Raw genomic sequence first — 18,519 nt, forward strand, 5'->3', positions numbered from 1 at the left:
TATAAAAAAAAGAGAATTAAGCTTTGAATACATCAAACAGATATTTGTCTTTGAAAAAGCCAAAAGCATACCTACATCACTTAAGGTATGTTGGCATTTGTCTGGTTTTGCATTGAAGGAAATATATATTACATTTCAGAAATGTGCTTAAGGCAAATACATATTATATTTCAGAAATGTGCCTGATCCTGTCGTGTTAAGCCACACCCAAAATTCCAAACACACGTGCTTTGATTAAGGCTTGATTAGGATTTGCAGAGCTTCAGCATTTGTCATAAAATAGCGAGCAATTTATATTTGTATATAAATTATATATCACTGTAATCACAAAACTTCAATCTATTTCCGTATTGTAACGGAATTTTAAATTAAGTTTTTATTTTCGAGAAAATTTAGTCAAAACATAAAGAATATGTTGTTGATGTTTGACCATCAAAATCTTAAAAATAAAGAAATTGTCTAAAAATGTGCTACAATACGAATATCGTATAATTCTTTATCTTTAATTTCCTTCTTCATTTGTGTAAAAATACTTATCCAGTTTTACATAAAACGTTAAATGCCGAACGCTTATTTTGCTACTTTTTGGGACTAGTGAAATGGACTCTTAACACCACTTCGAAACGTTGGCTTTCATTCAAGTTACCATACCAGTCCAAAAAGCAGCAGTCACTCTTGTCTGTTTTCAGTGTCAGTCATTTTTCGTCAGTCGACTCGCACGATACGATTTGTTTTATTCGCTACCGTTCGTTGTTTTAACTACTCCCAACCGCATACGCATCTCTCAGTGCGTCTGTTTTGCGATACAAGCAAACTACAGAAGCTTGGCGCATGGTGCTTTCCCTCCGAAACTTTTCTCGCATCGGAAAAGCGCTCTGGGCTTTCCATTTTCGGAAAATTCGTCGACGGGAAGTGATCGGGAACGGAACTATTAGCGCGAGGTGAAGTATTTTTCGCGCTAAAAGTTTTCCGCGTGATTTTCACGTTTTTTCGCAGAAGATATTTCGGAAAAAAGTTGTTTTGAGTGGGTTTTGTATTCGGAATTTTAGAAGATAGTTTGTATATCAATAATTATTGTTGTATTGTGAGAAATATTTACTGTTATATAGTTTGATGTTGCTAAATGTTTAAGCTGTATTAATTAACATTAATGGTAAGTTTTTTTAGATACCTCTATATAATTTGTTGTTAACTTAAATAAATAATTAAATAATCATGGCTATATTGAAATTTTTTAACAATTTAAATAATAAATTAATTAATATTATGTATTATGTAAATAGATATTTAAAATTTCAGGTATTTCTTTAAAAAAATCATAATTATTTTCAAATTTAGATTCATAATAATATTTTTTTAAATTTTACTGAAGATTTCAGTTTATTAATATTTTTACTGAATATTGAACATTTTTTTTAGTAGTCTTATTAATGAGAATTATATTTTTTATATATTTATAGATTTTTTTTAATTTTTAATATTTTGATATTTTTTTTTAATAAGATACTATATTTTATTAAAAATATTATGGTGAGTGGAATTACATATTAATCGTATAATTAAATAGTAATTAATTAAAAATAATGCTTAAATAAATTGAATAAATCAAACAAAAATGAAATAGTATAAATATAATATACTATATACCATACGATCGAAAAAAAACGGCGTCAGATATGGCTCGGAAATGAAGTTCGAAATAGAGAGTCTCGACGATCATCATTTCCAAGCCATCTGGATGCCATTTTTCGCGGTAAAAGTTTTTGGCGTGATAGTTTTGAGAAATCGGAAATAACTTTTTTTCGAAAAAAAAAGATAGTTTTGAGTGGGGGTTTGGAGAAAAAATAGTTGTATTTTGGATTTTTAGAGTATAGTTTGGTATGATGATAATGGTTGTATTCTTAGATATATTTACTGTTAATACCGGGTGCGTCTCAAAAATGGCTCACCCTTATAACCTTTTTATTTTTTCAGATAAAAAATGAGATTTTGTATGTTAGTATATGACATAAATTAGGATTGATTGACGTATTCAATTGTTTTTGGTCATTTCCTGTTTCACCGGAAATGAGTACAAGTTTTGATTTTAAAGTAACACCCTCGTCATTTTTTTTACTTTATTCGATAGAAAATAATACTCTGAATAAAATGATATATCATATGTCAACTTTTGACATTTTCGCATATGGTTTATTTGAAATTGTAACATGAGGTTCATAACAATTTGACTCGAAATACCAAGTGTGTGGTACCAAATTATTCGTAAAAAATGTTTTTTCCAAATATGCTAATAAGCCACCCTTGTTCTATTTGAAAAAAAAATGATTAGACATACGATAGCTCCAAATTGTGCCACGCTGTATCTCTTATCGTTTCTGAGATATCAATAAGGGTGAGAGTTGAATTTGAAACAGCCGGTATAAGTGCGTAAAAAGTAATGTAAATACTGAAATGCATATGATTCTATAATAAAAAACACAAAAATTTATATAAAAGTACTTTATTTTAGTAAGAATTTATTACAAATACCAATGTTAACAGGTGTTGAAAACTTGTAGGATTTCTTTAAACAAATAAAGGTTTAATTATTTAAAATGCATTACGTAAAGCACTTGATGCAATGTCATGTAATTTGACTGGAAGAAAGAAAGCGGTAACAGTTTTAACTGATATCAATTTACTTTTATACAGAATTGACCCACTATACCAAAAATTCTTCGTATCAGATTTCCTGTTTAAAATTTGAACTTAATTTTTTTACAAAGCATTAATGCGGTCAACGGTAGTGCACATTTTAAAATTATTTTTTAAACATACAGGGCGATCTAAAGTAATTTTATATATTTGTATAGTAATTTAAATGTAATTCTATGTATAGTTCATACCAATTAAAATTTTAGGCAGAGCGTTGCCTACTTTTACATATTTTCTTTTAACCAAAATATTTTAGGAAACAAAAATAAATTAATTATAAATATATAAACAATTATTTACATCAACAAAACTCTCCTCCTTAACAGCACTTGAGGGACATAAAGAACCATTACCTACTACCGCTTTCTCGTTCAAAATATTCTAATAAAGTTGTGATGAGTTTTTTACGGCTAGTAAGCTATACACTTTGCACTAAAACAGGTTGTTTAAGAAAGATTTTTTTAAGTTAAAAGAGCAATGTTCGACTGCAAGGTCTAGTAGTAAAAATTTTTAAGCTTATAATATCACAACAATTCATTTAAACCAAAAACTCGTAATACAAAACTAAAATGTCAAAACGAATGACAATGTCAGGAAATAAATAAATAAATATGGCAACTTAACATTTTTTACAGCAGAACTACCACCTGCATCCCCACCGGGAAATTTAAATTTCAGTTAGTCAACCCGGCGCCGAATATGTCCATGGTTGGCAACAATGATTTTAAAAATTACGTCCTCGATTACGTAACTAAAAGTTTAATTGGTATCGCAATGAATTTGGAATATAACTTTTCAACTGAAAAATATATTAGTATAATTTTTGTTTGAAAGCAGTTAAGAACTGTCCTTTTCTCTGTTTCTTTTAATTAATTATGTGTAACCACCATAAACACTATAATAATTATAGTTAAACAACGTCTAACATTTTAATACTTAATTTTTGATTTATTTAATATTTTGTCACATATTTGGTTAATTGCAGGTTTTAATTTCAAGGATATTGAATTAATTAATTATTAGAGAAAATTATAGTTATACTCCCGTAATCATATTAAATAAATTTACTAATAATAGTCGATATATTTGATATAGTCTGTGAAACGAATAACTTTGAATTTGACAGTTCCCGCGGGCTTTTCTAGTGTTAATTTTATTAGGTTAGCAACTTGCGGCCATGCTGATGCCGTCTCTAATAGAACAGCCCCGGAGCGAGATTTATGACGTCACGCTAGTTAGATACTACGGATTAATTATGTTGTAGAATGATGGAAAACATAATTATTCCTCGTATATGTAATTTTTAGGATTATATTCGATATTATTTTTTTTATATGACATAACACTGATGCAGGCTATAAACGTTAGCTATAACAAAAAATTTTAGAATAATTTTACATATAAAATGACAGCGATCTTTATTTCATAGTCAATACAATGATATTGTATTATTTGCAAATATAATTTTTCGAACATTGATGCTTGCAAAATATACATATAAATTTTGTGAATGCAAATAATAATACATCACTATTAGTAGATATTGAATATTTTTGTTAAATTAGATCGATTTTCAAAAACCAAAATTTAAAATATATTTTATTATATATTATATACCTATTCATTATTTGTATATTGTAAAACATTTGATGCATTTGTATGGTTCATAGTTTATTTGTCAAAGTATTTATTACTATAAATAGGTATATATTTATTGTATTTATTAACTGTATATTATGCATATTTCATGTAAACTATATCATTTTTAAAATACAAACCAAAACTACGAGGAATAATTATGTTTTCTGTGTATTCTACAACATATTTATTAATCTGTGGTATCTAACTAGCGTGACGTCATAAATCTTGCTCCGAGGCTGTTCTATTAGAGACGGCATTGGTCTGATATTTAGAAATGTCAAAGGCTGATGACATTTTACTTTTGTCAATTATGACATTTTGCGTTGATTTTTGCAAGAAGAGGAAGAACTGTCACCCAGGGTTCGGAAAACTACATGTTACTTTTAAAAACTACATAAACTACATTACATGTAGTTAATGTAGTTTATGTAGAGGGTGTAGTTTATGTAACCTATGTATATAACTTTCAAATATCAAAGGTTTGAGGTGAGGTTATAATAAGTTGAAGCTTTAAAAACACATAATGTATTTAAGAAAACAGAAGAAATATGGCTTTAAATATAATATTTACATCATATTATCTCTATTACACCTCATACAAATGAAAATTATTCATAATATCAATACATAGTTGATTAACGTAGTTTTCATGTAGTTAATGAACGGGAAAAGACGTAGTTTTTGAAGAAAAACTACATGTAGTTAATCAGGTAAATTACGTCTTAATTAACTACTTCCGAACCCTGCTGTCACCTGTTTTATTATTTTCCTTTTCTATTTTACGAAAGTAAAAATAGTTACCTATCTGATTCGATCAGGTACTCATTTTAAAGAATATCAGTAACTTTTTGGATAGAGGGTTTTTATATTTGCGATGTTGGTAAAAAATAACGGTCAAAATTCAAAGTTATTCATTTTATAGACTATATCAATTAAACTTTTAATTACGTAATCGAGGGCGCGATTTTTAAATTCATTCAACCAACCATGGACATATTCGGCGCCTGTCTGACTAACTGGAATTTAAATTTCGCGCTGGGGATTCGGGTGGTAGCTCTGCTGTAAAAAATATCAAATTGCCGCATTTATTTATTTATTTCCTGACATTGTCAATCGTTTTGACACTTTAGTTTTGTATTACGAGTTTTTGGTTTAAATAAATAGTGTATCACAACACTATGTACGTATACACTATGTACGTGTATACACACTATACTTTAAGCTTGAAAACATTCTTCTTTTTAGAATCTCTTTTAATGCGAAGTGTACAAGATATCTTAATAGCAGTAAAAAACTCATCGCAACTTTATTAGAATTTTTTGAACGGGAAAGCGGTAGTAATGGCCCTTTATGTTTCTTTAGTGCCGTTAAGAAGGTTAGTGTTGTTGATGTAAATACTAACTGTTTATATATTTATAATTAATTTATTTTTGTTTTCTTAAATAATTTGATTGAAAGAAAATATGTAAAAGAGGGCAAACGCTGTGCCGGCCAAGCTTAATCACGTGACTAACATTTTATTTGGTATGAACTGTATATAATAATAATTATTTATTTCTGCCATTTACCATAATTTTACTATTATAGTAGAATTGAGAAAAAAAATAATACTTAAAAATGCTTAGGTATTCTTTTGAAACCAGAAAATAACAAAGTAATTTTTTTCAAAAACACCCAGGGGGGGGGTTATAGCCCCAGGCTCCGTCATTGAGAGGGGTCCCCGAATCGGGAGAATTTAAAATCGAGATTAGTTAAAATGTACATATATTATTCATGTATAAAAGTAACTAAAACTCTATTTTAAAAACAATAATGGCTCGTTCTACTTCAATGACAAATGGTTATTCTAGACAAATGGCTCGTTCTACTTCTACTTTTTAAATTTTTCTGTATATTTCAATTTGTGTTCCGAAACCATTAAGCCAAAATGTAAGGATTGGTAGATCTCGCCAAAATAAACGTTTTGAAATGGGATACTAATGGTCGGAAGTGTGTACGTCGTTTTCAAAATAGAGGGTGTTAAACTTTTAAGAAAAAATCGATCTTTTTTAATACCTATACAGGGTGGCACACCGAAAACTTTCCACAACGGGTTTTTTGCTGGTAAATAAATAATTCGAAAAATGCTTGGACAGGTCGATTTTGCTTTTCAGGGGGACATTTCCGACCATCAGTGTCTCATCTCAAAAAGTTTATTTTGGCGACATCTACCAAACTTTAGATTTTGGTACAATAGTTTCGGAACACCCTGTATTTTTAAATCTACGAAAACTTAGGGATATTTTAAATTAATTTTAGATTCAAGAAGAAAAACTAAAGAAACCTTTAAAATTGCCTAAAGTAACAGACTTTTTTAGTATTTGCGAAACCCCTTGAACGTCAAATTCTGAGTTGAATAAAAATCAAGATCATGAACTGCCTTCCTGTTCAACTTCAAGCAATATTAGTTTAAGTGAAAATAACAGCAATGAGGAAAAATAATCCGACCTGGGGGCTCCAAGAGTAGCCCTTAGCCCCGGGCCCCCTAGGACCTTAATCCGGCACTGACAAAACCTGAAAAATAAAAAAAAAATGGTAAAAAATATTTTAAAGAACAATGAAATTAAGAATTCTAAATTTCTTCATTTATTTAAACCTAATTTTTAGTTAAGTTTCTGTTTAAGTAACAGATTTCCCTAATGTAGTAAAATCTGAAATCTACACAAAGCGAAATATAAAATTGATGTGTGTTTAATAATCAACACACGTAATCATGGATCAGTCGGACTATAAATTATCCCATTTAATTGCTATCATAAAAATAAAAGGAAGAAATCGTCAAAATGTTAAGTATTTACAAGCTTTAAATACTTATAATTTTAATTAAGTCTTTATGGAAATCAACTTTTATTCTGTAAATTATATTAAGCAACAATAATTTAAGTGTAGTTTTAATTAAAAACACATCAGGATGATTAAATATTTTTGTACTTTTAAGAAAATACTTAAGTTAAAAGAAATACGATTTTTTTAACTTATAAATGGGGAAAATAATACAAGGTCCTGTCCTGTCAAAAAGGATTGGAAGAGAGAAACGTTTGCTTAGTAGGTAAAAGACCATACCATAACGTGGTATACTGATGCTTCCAAAGTCAAAGCTGGAACAGGGACAGGGGTATTTAGGTCGACAAATAAATACTCCGAACCAATAGGCACCTACCTCAGCATCCTTCGGGCAGAAATCTACGATATCGAAAGATGCGTACAACTTATCTTAGATAGGAACTATTGGAAACAGGAAATCTTCTTCTTCCTGTGCCTTGTGCTTAGCCGCGCGTTGGCGATTGTCTGTACTCTTCATACAATGTGTAGAGTGCCGTTTTCGGCTCTTCGAAATATGGTGGCTGCGTCGCTGATGTTACACCAATCCCGTATGTTTCTTAGCCAGGAATGTTGTTTTCTTCCTGGGCCTCGCCGTCCCTCTATTTTTCCTTGTAGAATCAGCTTAGGAATGTAATATTTGTCTCCTCTAAGTATATGGCCGAGGTATGAGACTTTCCTTTCTTTAACTATGTTAAGCATTTCTCGTTCATAGGCTGCAGTTCTTAAAACTTCTTCGTTGATGGCATGAGCAGTCCATGGTAAGAGTCTCCGGAGAGTCCACATTTCGAAAGCCTCGATGCGGTTCAGGGTTCTAGTCTTGAGAGACCAGGTTTCTGCGCCGTATAGTAAGATAGGCCATATGTAGCATTTTACTACCCGTAGTCTAAGTGTTAGTGGGAAAATAGCCATCATCAATTCAGGGGAAACAGGAGATAGCCATCATCAATTCGAAGTTGATCAAAGAATGCCTAGAGAAGCCGAATAAATTAGTCAAAGAAAATAAAGTCCTTCTACTCTGATACCGAGAGGTAGAAGCAGATAGAAGGCAATGAAAAAGCAAACGATCTAGCTAGAAAAGGAGCTAATATTCCACTAACTGGACCAGAACCGTTCTGCTTCTCAAGTGGAAACCAACTTAAAGTGGAACTCAAAAACCTGGAAGCCTCCATCTGTACCCTGGAACTCTCTCTCAAACGAACATCTCAGTAGATTGAAGCAGAGAACAACGGCGAAAATTCTGCTGTAAAATTTTTTTTTTGGTGTGTTGTGGTGATTTAGTGTTTTTATTTTGTTCTATTTCGGAGTAAAAATGACTTTTTGCGCCTCGGCTGTATGCACACGCAATTAGATACTTATGTCAAACGTACATCTTCTCCACAAAAAGTGTCATTTTTACTCCTAATAATACAATATGTTATTTTTTTATTTGACAAATTAAATATATCTTGAGGTTTTTAGCCGTAGATGACAAATCTTTGTTTGGTTTGGTTATGTTATGGTTATGTACAAGTTTGATAAAACATTTCAAGGAAAATTTGACTTGTTCTATGACATGTTTCACATAAATTTGATGAAAAATTATCTCGAATTTATTTGACGACACATCTTTTATATTGGCAAGATCTATTTCATAAAATTAATTTGAAAAATAACTTACCACTTGTAAAACAGCTATTAAATTTATTTTAATGAAATTTATTACTACTATATTTTGTGTATTTACGTTTTAATTCAAATATAATAATTTAGTAAAAATTGTTATCATGTGCTTTCCAAAAATATTCTTTGGCAAGCAACCACCGTATATTCAAATTCACAGATGTTTCAACAGTCATTATATTATATCAATTTGTACTGGTGTTTTTTTTTCTCAAATTGTCAACTTATTTTATACAGGGTGTGAAAAAGTGTATCTAATTAAAAAAAAAGTTTCTATGAAAATATGCCCCAAAATGCTTCCCGAAGAAATTACAGCCCTCGAAAAGTTAAATAAAATTAATATATTTTGTTTATTTTTAAGAACATTGATAAAAAGTTTTTCCTTTTCCAATTTGGTACTCTTACGCACATTTTAATGCCCAAGCGAATGGCGATAGTGTAAAATTCCGTAACAGCTCAGAAAGGGCACTTTCCATTGGTAGAGAGTACTCCTGGTGGTACTTCTTTTATCCTTATAGATACAGTAATCGATACAATAAAATTAAAGCCAGGAAAGGAAGTACCACCAGTAGTACTCTCTACTCTAATAGAACAAAATATATTATTTTTATTTAACCTTTCCAGGGCTGTAACTTCTTTGTTAAGCATATTATGTTCATAGAACTGTTGTGTTTTATTTTTATCTGTAGAATCACCCACCAAAGTTAGATACACTATTTTTTCGACACCTTGTATAACAAATAAACCGATTTAATTACAGGTATCAATAAAGCGACATTGAAAAAACAAAGCGATTTCATTTTTTTTAATTTATTATTTTTGATAACTTATTTATGGGTGCAAGTGACACATAGAACGCATACAAATCACAATTACATTTAAGAAATTATACTGTATAATAATTGATATCCGATTCAATAATAAACAAGCGATTAGATACTTATGTCATTCGAAAAATACTATCAGAACCGATTGGATCAAGTCCAATGACGAACATAAAATCTAGTAAAAAATTTGTTAATCTATTAATAATAGTGCAATTAGTATTTTAATACTTTGATTGCATTGTAAAAATAGTACAGTGATGTATTACGTAAATATAACGTATATTATACAGAGTGATAACCAAATTGGAAGGAAGATACGATTGAAACGAAAGTATTTAAGATATACTAACAAGATATAAACAAAAGAATTCTAGATTGGTACTTATTTATTAACGAAGATCTTATATGATTATTATGGCTACAACGCTCAATGGAACGAAATATGCTGGGAATAACTAAGAAAGAACGTAAAAGAATAGAGTGGATAAGACCCAGGTAATAGATGTCATCCACAGAATCAAACCCCTCAAGTGGCAAGAGGCAGGACACCTGGCAAGAAGGACGGATAACAGATGGATGACAAAAAATACGGACTTGATGGATGATAATCAACTAACTTCGTCAAAATTAACCACTAATTTTGACGTTCTGAATGCTTACATTGAAATTAGAGGAACGAACTTCTACGCTAATTGAAACCACTAATTTATTCCACTAATTGCGTGGTTCTGAATGAACCTTTAGTGGCAAAAGTTAAATTTTGTTACCTTTTTCTACTAACTGAAAATTGCTACGTTCTAAATGCTTATATTGAGGAACAATTAGAGGAACAAACTTCTACCTTCATTGAAACGAACTTAGATGACTACGATCTTCATTTCCAAGTTCCAAGCCATCTCCGACGGCGTTTTTTTCGACAGTATGGTACATTATGTCTGTAATATAAAAGTTACAATATACACAAAATTAAATAGGTATTCAATTTTAAGCTCTATGCAGTTATGTAAATACATATATGGTGTGGTTTAAATTCTCATCGTAGGCTCACCGAAAAATAAAGTTATATTAATAATTATTTTAAAGGGAAATATGAGTTTCGAAAAACCATATTGTGAGCACAAGTTTCTAATCTGCTACTCATTGTTCTTAACTCTCGGTCTGTATCTTTCAGACCGTCTAGACTTGGTTACCCTTATATCTTTTCTGTTCTGCTTGACTTGACATGTGATTTAATAAACTCTCCAAGTTTCTCTCTCTTAAAATATCAGATATTTTAAAAAAAGATTGAAATTTCCAGGCCATTAATGTTTTTAATAAGATAAAAATATATACGAGAAATATGAAAAATGTTATAAAGTAAAAATTGAATTAAGGGTAAAACAAAAAACAGAAAGGGGGTACCCACAACCACAATCCCACCGTCATCTCTTAAGGAGATGAGAATTAAAGGTAAGTGAACATAGAGATAATACAATGGCAACATTATTATTCAATTTGACTTAATTTTAAAATTAATTAAACAAATCTTAAATTACAGGGAATTAAATGCATATGAGAGCGTCAAAATTAATAAATGTAAAGATAATATGAACAGGGATAATGGTCCAATTCCTTTCAGTTGTCTGTTCCCCTTGTAGCTTGTTACGGTTTTGACTCGCTAGGTTAGTTTGTCACGCTTAGTCAGTGCCAACTGAGCCTTATAATACGCTCATTTTGTAGATATCAGCGTTGATTAAAGAAACAAGAAGATGCGCAACCTTATGGGCGATTTCGTGGCACAAAACCTGTCCGAGATGTAGCTGGCGTTACCGTCAGCCTGTCCGAGAATTCCGAGATTTAGTTCAGCTCTGCGCCGCTGCGCGCTGGTAGTCCTCTACAGCGCAGCGGTAAAAATAATGTACCGCAGTTCTGCTTTCAGTCGACAGAGTGAGTGGTTGCCGGAGACAGTGTTGCTAGAACTACTGATTAATCAATAGATTTACGGATTTTGGGTACAGTACGTTAATAGTATGGATTTTATATCATTAAACAATATAATATAATGTTATATAATTCACAAAGAACGGCGTCAGAGTTGGTTTGGAAATGAAGATCGCTGTTAATTCATATGCAAAATATTATGGTAAATGTCAATGGTCGTCGTTTCTAAGGCAACTAAACGGCTTTTTTCGATCATACGAAATATTCAGTACCTATAAAAGAATTTTTATTTTTGTTGTTTATTCTATGTTCAAAACGAATCAATTTTCAATACATAAACGCGGATTTTTCATCCAAAGATATTTTCGTCAAACGTATTACAGATATTGCACATTTTAATACGGCAACACTGTCGCTTTCAGTTCGACCCCGTCTCCTATATGCCGTCGCTAGCCGAATTAGAGCAAATGAGCGTTTCTTGCAATATGCCAACACTCTCGCTTTCAGTTCCACACTGTCTTTGATATGTCTTCGCTAGCTGTATTAGAGAAAATGAGTGTTTTATGCGTTGGCCGCAGAACGATTGGTGTCACCACCGTACAGCACTTGAGACGTAAGTGGAAATCAAATCAGCCTTGTCACGAATTTGCCCATTAGGTTGGCTATCTTCCCAATTCTTTCAATCAACGCTTAAGGTGTCTTTACGGTTCCATATTTCAGAGGAACATCAGAAAAGATCAGGAACTTCATACCTTGAACCATGAAAGAAATAAGTATTTATCTAAACTTAAACCAAAAAAAAATTCGAGTAGCTTAAAAATGTGAAAGTATTTATTTTTAACACACACACATGTACGAGTTAACATCACCGGTCAAAAACGTTTTTTTCATGCAAATTTATGTCGTCGGGCTCCGTTGTTATTCTTTATTTACGTTTTCCCAAATTTTAAATACCTACCTTTGTAAATTATGTGAAGATTCTTAGAAGCGCCATTAATATTAATGTTAATTTTTTTAAAGGTCGCGGTGTTAATTGTAGCCATTTTTTAGAGGTTGTTTAGTTATTTTTGCCAAACTTCTGTATACTTAATTTGGATTCATTAAAAATGATGTACGAGCATTAGAGAGCAATAGGAATGATTGGTGTCAGACCGTGAACTTTTGGTAGATATTAGAAATATAGAGGATCTTCATTTCCAATCCATCCCAGATGCCGTTGTTTTTTTAATAGTAGGTATAGCATTTAAATGCATTGCCTCATTATCTATCATCTTCAAAATAATTTTTTTCATTTAAATTTCTTATTTAAATTATTAGTTTTTATATTAGGTACTTAACACTAAGCACTGATTAATCGGTATTATTGGTATTATTCATGAATTCTATTACTAAAAAAAATCTAAAATTGTAAAATATTTTTTATTGACGAAAATAAAATTTTAATAAATTAATATTTGAAGGTTTGAACATTGTATACCGGGTGCGTCTCAAAAGTGGCTTTTTTATTTTTTCAGATAAAAACACGAGATTTGGTACGTTAGTAATATGATATAAATTGGGATTGATTGGCGTATTCAATTGTTTTCGGTCACTTTCTGTTTCACCGGAAATGACTACAACTTTTGATTTTTAAATGGCACCGACGGTATTTTTTTGTACTTTGTGACATGTCAACTTTTGACATTTTTGACAAAAAATTGAGATATGATCAAAAATACGATTTGGGCAGCTTTTAACCGGCCAGGACAAGACACGGAAAACATTAGACGATCAAAGCTATTTTTCCAAGGCTCCATGATTAAAAATTATTGTTTTTAACACAGCCATGGCACATTAGATTAAATTTAAAAATATTTTTTTTAAGCGAGAGTGTCATTCTATTCAGAGTGTCATTTTCTATCGAATAAAGTAAAAATATACCGAGGGTACCATTTAAAAATCAAAAGTTATAGTCGTTTCCGGTGAAACAGGAAGTGCCTGAAAACAATTGAATACGTCAATCAATCCTGATTTATGTTGCTCAACTTTTGTTCCATTTAACCGATGTTGTATCTCTTCTAGTTTTCGAGATCACAATGATGAGGATTAAATTTGGGACACCCTGTATAGTTTATTAACAGTTGAGTCAATTCTTCATACTCTTCGTAATCTAGATTTTTTGTCGTTTCTAAATATGATGTCCAAAAGAAATGGACAAATTTCACTTAACATTAACTTTATTACAAAAAAATTACTTTGAGATATTTGTAAATTTAGAAATATTCACACCCACATACCTTAATCCTAATATGAATAACCATCACTCTACAGCTACAATTTTCTGTGATTTCTCTAAGGCTTTCGACTGTGTAAATCATAATATCTTAATTAACAAATTGCAATACTATGGATTTAGGGGAGTGCCGCTCGAATGGCTTAAGTCGTATCTTGGCAACAGAAGGCAGCTTGTGAGGATTGATACGTCTATATCTTCTTGTAAGCCTATAGAATGTGGTGTCCCTCAGGGTTCAGTACTTGGCCCTATTTTGTTTCTGGTGTTTATCAACGACATTGCAAATCTAGACATTAGCGGTAAAATCTGCCTCTTTGCGGACGATACTAGTTTCACTTGGAGCGATCCAGATGTTACGGCTCTATATAATACTATATCCATTGACTTATGCACCATTAAATCTTCGTGCGATTCTAATCTCCTATGCCTCGACCTTTCAAAAACTAAAGTTTTATCATATAAAAGTACTACAATACTTAATAACACCACTATTAACGTCGTGGACTCTGTGAAATTCTTAGGACTTGTTGTAGACAACTCGTTAAAATGGGACTTGCACATCGAAGCTTTATCAAAGAAACTAAGCGCTGCCTGTTTTGCGCTAAGATCAGTTTCTAAGGAACTTAACTCATCAACCTCTAGAATGGTCTATTATGCCCTTTTTGAGTCGCATCTTCGTTATGCCCTTCCATTCTGGGGTACTTGCTACGCGACAAAATTTGATCGTATTTTCAAACTTCAAAAGAGAGCAGTTCGATACTTATTGGGACTAAACAGTAGAACCCACTGCCAGAATTTCTTTAAAAACTTCAAAATACTGACTCTTCCTTCCTTATTCATTTTTGAATCCGTTTGCTTAATCCGCAAGCATATATCTGCTATTCCGGAAAGGCCTTCTCACAACTATCCACTTAGGAATGCGGAGCACGATATTTATCTGCCAACCCCAAGCTCAGAACTAGTTAAGGGCTCAATACTGTACAATGCCAAGAAAATGTACAATCATTTGCCTTTGAAATTTGAGTCACTTTCATTCTTTCCCGCATTTCGCAAAGCTCTGAAATCATACTTACTGGAGAGAGCCCTATATGCGGTAAACGATTTTTTTGTTGATGTTTAATCATGAACAATTTTGAATTTTAAAATTTTGATCATCTCACACACTGGTTAAAGGTCTAGTATTTAATATTTAATATCTCACTCTTGATTTTATGATATATAACATGATTTTATCCATTTACAGTTGTCCTTTTGTAAAATTTTCTTGATACGCCTGTGTTCTGCACTGTCCATGTATGTTGTATTTGTAATTTTAATGACGTAAATTTTTTTGAATTGATTTGTATTGTATGACATTTTTTATTATTTGTATATTTGTTTTTCTTTCTTTTTGTTTTGTGAATGCTTTGTCGATGAAGCTGTTTTGGCTTTTTGTACAATAAAGCGTTGTTTTTTTTATGAAGCCTTTTAAACTTTTTATTGCTTCACTAGTGTCAATTATGTCTCTTTTAAATGAGACCAAACCACGAATATAAGTATGTATGTCGTTCAACTTCCCACATTCAAGCTGTTATTGTTCAATTATTATCTGTTTACAAAAATGTATGTATTGAATAAAATCAAGAACCGCCTGTATTATAAAAGATATAAAAATAACAGGTGAACAGGGACATCGAGAATATATAAGATAATGTTGTAGCATTACGGGTATAATGTGTGTGGCGATACTTATAATACTTGCGGACAAGGGCAACAAACCCATTATTAGTTCAGTTAAATTTAAATATGTAAAGTATGTAAAATGTATAATTAGTTATGGGTCTATTTTGCATTTTAAAATTAAAGAAAAAGAAATTAATTTCATTTTGATTTTTTGTTTGATTGTTGTTGATAGAACTTTAATTAACGTCATATTTTTTGCTGTTTTAAAATGTTAAGAAGCACAAAATTTAAAGGAAAGGGTGATAATAGCTTTGATAATAGTTATCGGAAAATGTGATACCTTAACAATAGCAAAAGTATGACCATAGATAAATAAAACAAGTTTAGATTGGAAAGTGCCCATAAGGACAATGCAAGTACTATTTGGCGCTATTCTTTCAACGGTCGCGACCCAAAGCTTTTGATAACTTCGGAGCGGTTCGGCTTTTTCCGGAATTATGTCGCCAAATATTATTTATTCAAATTTATTATTATTTTTGTATTTCTATTTTATTTGTGGTTGTTCTTAGCAACCGCTATAGCAGCGCCAGATCGCGTACAACGGCCGCGACCCAAAACAATTATATAATTTAACGGGCATTTCAATCTAAATTTATTTTCTTTATCTATGAATATGACGGTAATCAAAATTAATAATAAACCAACTATCAAAGAATGAAATCGAAATTATATTACCATAGACGCCTTTTAATTTTTAGGAAAAAATTCAACCATATTATCATGTTTTTTCTAATTTTTTCTAAAACGGTTTGGACATTTAGAAAAGTATAAACGGAATTAACCTTTTTAGAACAAGCAAAACTTTTTATGAAAAATGCATTTTTCTTAAAATTTCAATAATAAGAGTTTTTTTCCTCTAGTAAAGACAATCCGGGGACACCTACTGTAGATAGTAATACTTTACGTAAAAGTATTTTTATGTTATTTTAGTTATGTTTAGTTTCTATATATGCCGACTTATGTGCCAATAGTAGAATTAGCAAAAGATTATTTACTGAGAAGAGAAATAAATCTTTTCTTCCACACATGTCGACAACCATATTGATTGGAATTCAAAGTACGCTTTGTTATTTGGAATATTAAGTATTACTAAACAGCTGATTATGCTCAATTGCTCACGTGCTTACAATTTCAAATTGGCTGCATCTTGTGATGTGACTATAGATATAAATTTTAGACGAATTTCGATAATAAAAAAGTGCTAGCAAATGCAAGGAATAAAAATTCAAGAATAAATAATAAAGATGTAGTATTCAAAAGGAAAGTGCAGTAAGTCGAAGAAATTATCAGAGAGAATGAATATGTAAATGATATTTGCATATCTGGATGTTTAGGTTGAATATAATAAATTTGTAGTAATCTCGTGTAGGACCCAGGGTCTTTCAAACAAAGTTGAAGAGGTAATATTTTGACCCACTGTATTGTTACGTTTTTCGTCGGTCCCGTGTGGATAGTAAGTCTAATTTATTTAAACACAATTTATTTTACACTAAGTAAGAAAACAATAACGATAAAACTACATAAAGAACTATTTACAACTTATTTACTATTTATCTAACTATTTATCTAAAAGGAATTTATTTTGAATTTAGCGCAGCAATTGTACGCGTCGAACGATCTGGTTGTTTCTGTCCTCCTCAGGTCCCAGCGCCCCAGGCGTCGGTTTATGTCACTGGAGGTCTCTGGATTCGGGAGGCTACTCAGGTATAGTTGATATGGTTGGTGTCAATATTTTTAGACTATGAGCTATACCATTCTTTGGTTTTGACTGCTCACTTGTTTGCTAAGATATTCACCCAGGCATGGTTGGAAAGTATTAGCATAGTTTAAGGAAAAGAGTAGTTGCACTCTCGCAAATATTTTCTGCCAGTTTTTGCAAGTTGTCGAATACCGGCAGGTTGCAAAGCGTTTCAGTTGAATTCCGTCCGTCGAGCTGCGAGGTTCGAGCGTTGCGTCCCAGTACAGAGACGGATTGACAAAAAATGAGTGCCTTACTGTTTGCTGCTATTAATTGTAGTAATAATTCAAAAAGTTGTTCTTTGAGTTTTTTTGATTTCCATCGGATAAAAATCGGCAAGCTGATAGTAATTATCAATAAACATTTAATTATATTTGTTTATTTTAGAAGCTGAGATATTATGTAATTAATTAAAGTTATTATTTTTTTAGCATGTGGGCAGATTTTAAAAATAGTTTATTGTCTCAAATATGCGCATGAAAATATTTTTTGGTCAGGGAATTTGCCATAAAATTTTCATTCCAATAATAATTTACGAGATAATTTATATAGATTGGTTTTTGAAACAATTTTAGAGTAAATATTTTGTACATCTAAAGTCTCCGCAAATTATTCATATTTTTTAATTGAAAGAATTTTATAATAGCATAATCTCTTATAAATTTAATGGACTGTATTTTTTATGTTTTTTTTATTCTATAAGTGGTCGTAATATAACAATATTCAAAATATTATAGACAAAATATTGAGTTTATAGTTGAGGGAAGAAAAGTGCCACACCTAGCTTTAAACCACCGTAAATATACAGGGTGTATCCTAAAATACTTTGTTATATACAGGGTGTCACAAAAAAAGTTATGGTAAAGTGAGTTATTTTAAATTATTTTACATGATTCTATACACATTATTCTATATAGGGTATTTTTTATGGCGTCACCAAAATCCGAATATTTAAAATGGAATATTTAATATTTTATCTCAGTTTTTTTAAATGCAACATTCTGTATATTATTTTTCTGTCAGATGCAGAATTAAAAAGTAAACATTTTTTTATTTAAAGTGTTTCTAAATTCTTAACGGTTTCGCAGATATTCGCAGTATTATACATTTTTTACATATGGCTCTTTAAACAGTAAATTTTTATCAAAGCACCTAATATGATCTTTGTCTGATATTTTATCGTT

General features: G+C 31.0%; 1 protein-coding gene across 2 annotated transcripts in view; it reads left to right on the forward strand.

Annotated features, from left to right (window-relative positions):
* Positions 1 to 823: 823 nt before the first annotated feature.
* The window catches only part of LOC115882642 (pyrokinin-1 receptor-like), a 248,369-nt gene continuing 230,673 nt past the window's right edge, over positions 824 to 18,519 (forward strand). For both annotated transcript variants that reach the window (XM_030900832.1, XM_030900833.1), the window contains exon 1: positions 824 to 1,153. The gene's annotated coding sequence lies outside the window, so the exon portion shown is untranslated. The remainder of the gene's footprint in view (positions 1,154 to 18,519) is intronic.

This window comes from Sitophilus oryzae, unplaced genomic scaffold, assembly GCF_002938485.1.
Source record: "Sitophilus oryzae breed Bouriz unplaced genomic scaffold, Soryzae_2.0 scaffold_179_pilon_pilon, whole genome shotgun sequence".
Lineage (NCBI taxonomy): Eukaryota > Metazoa > Arthropoda > Insecta > Coleoptera > Curculionidae > Sitophilus > Sitophilus oryzae.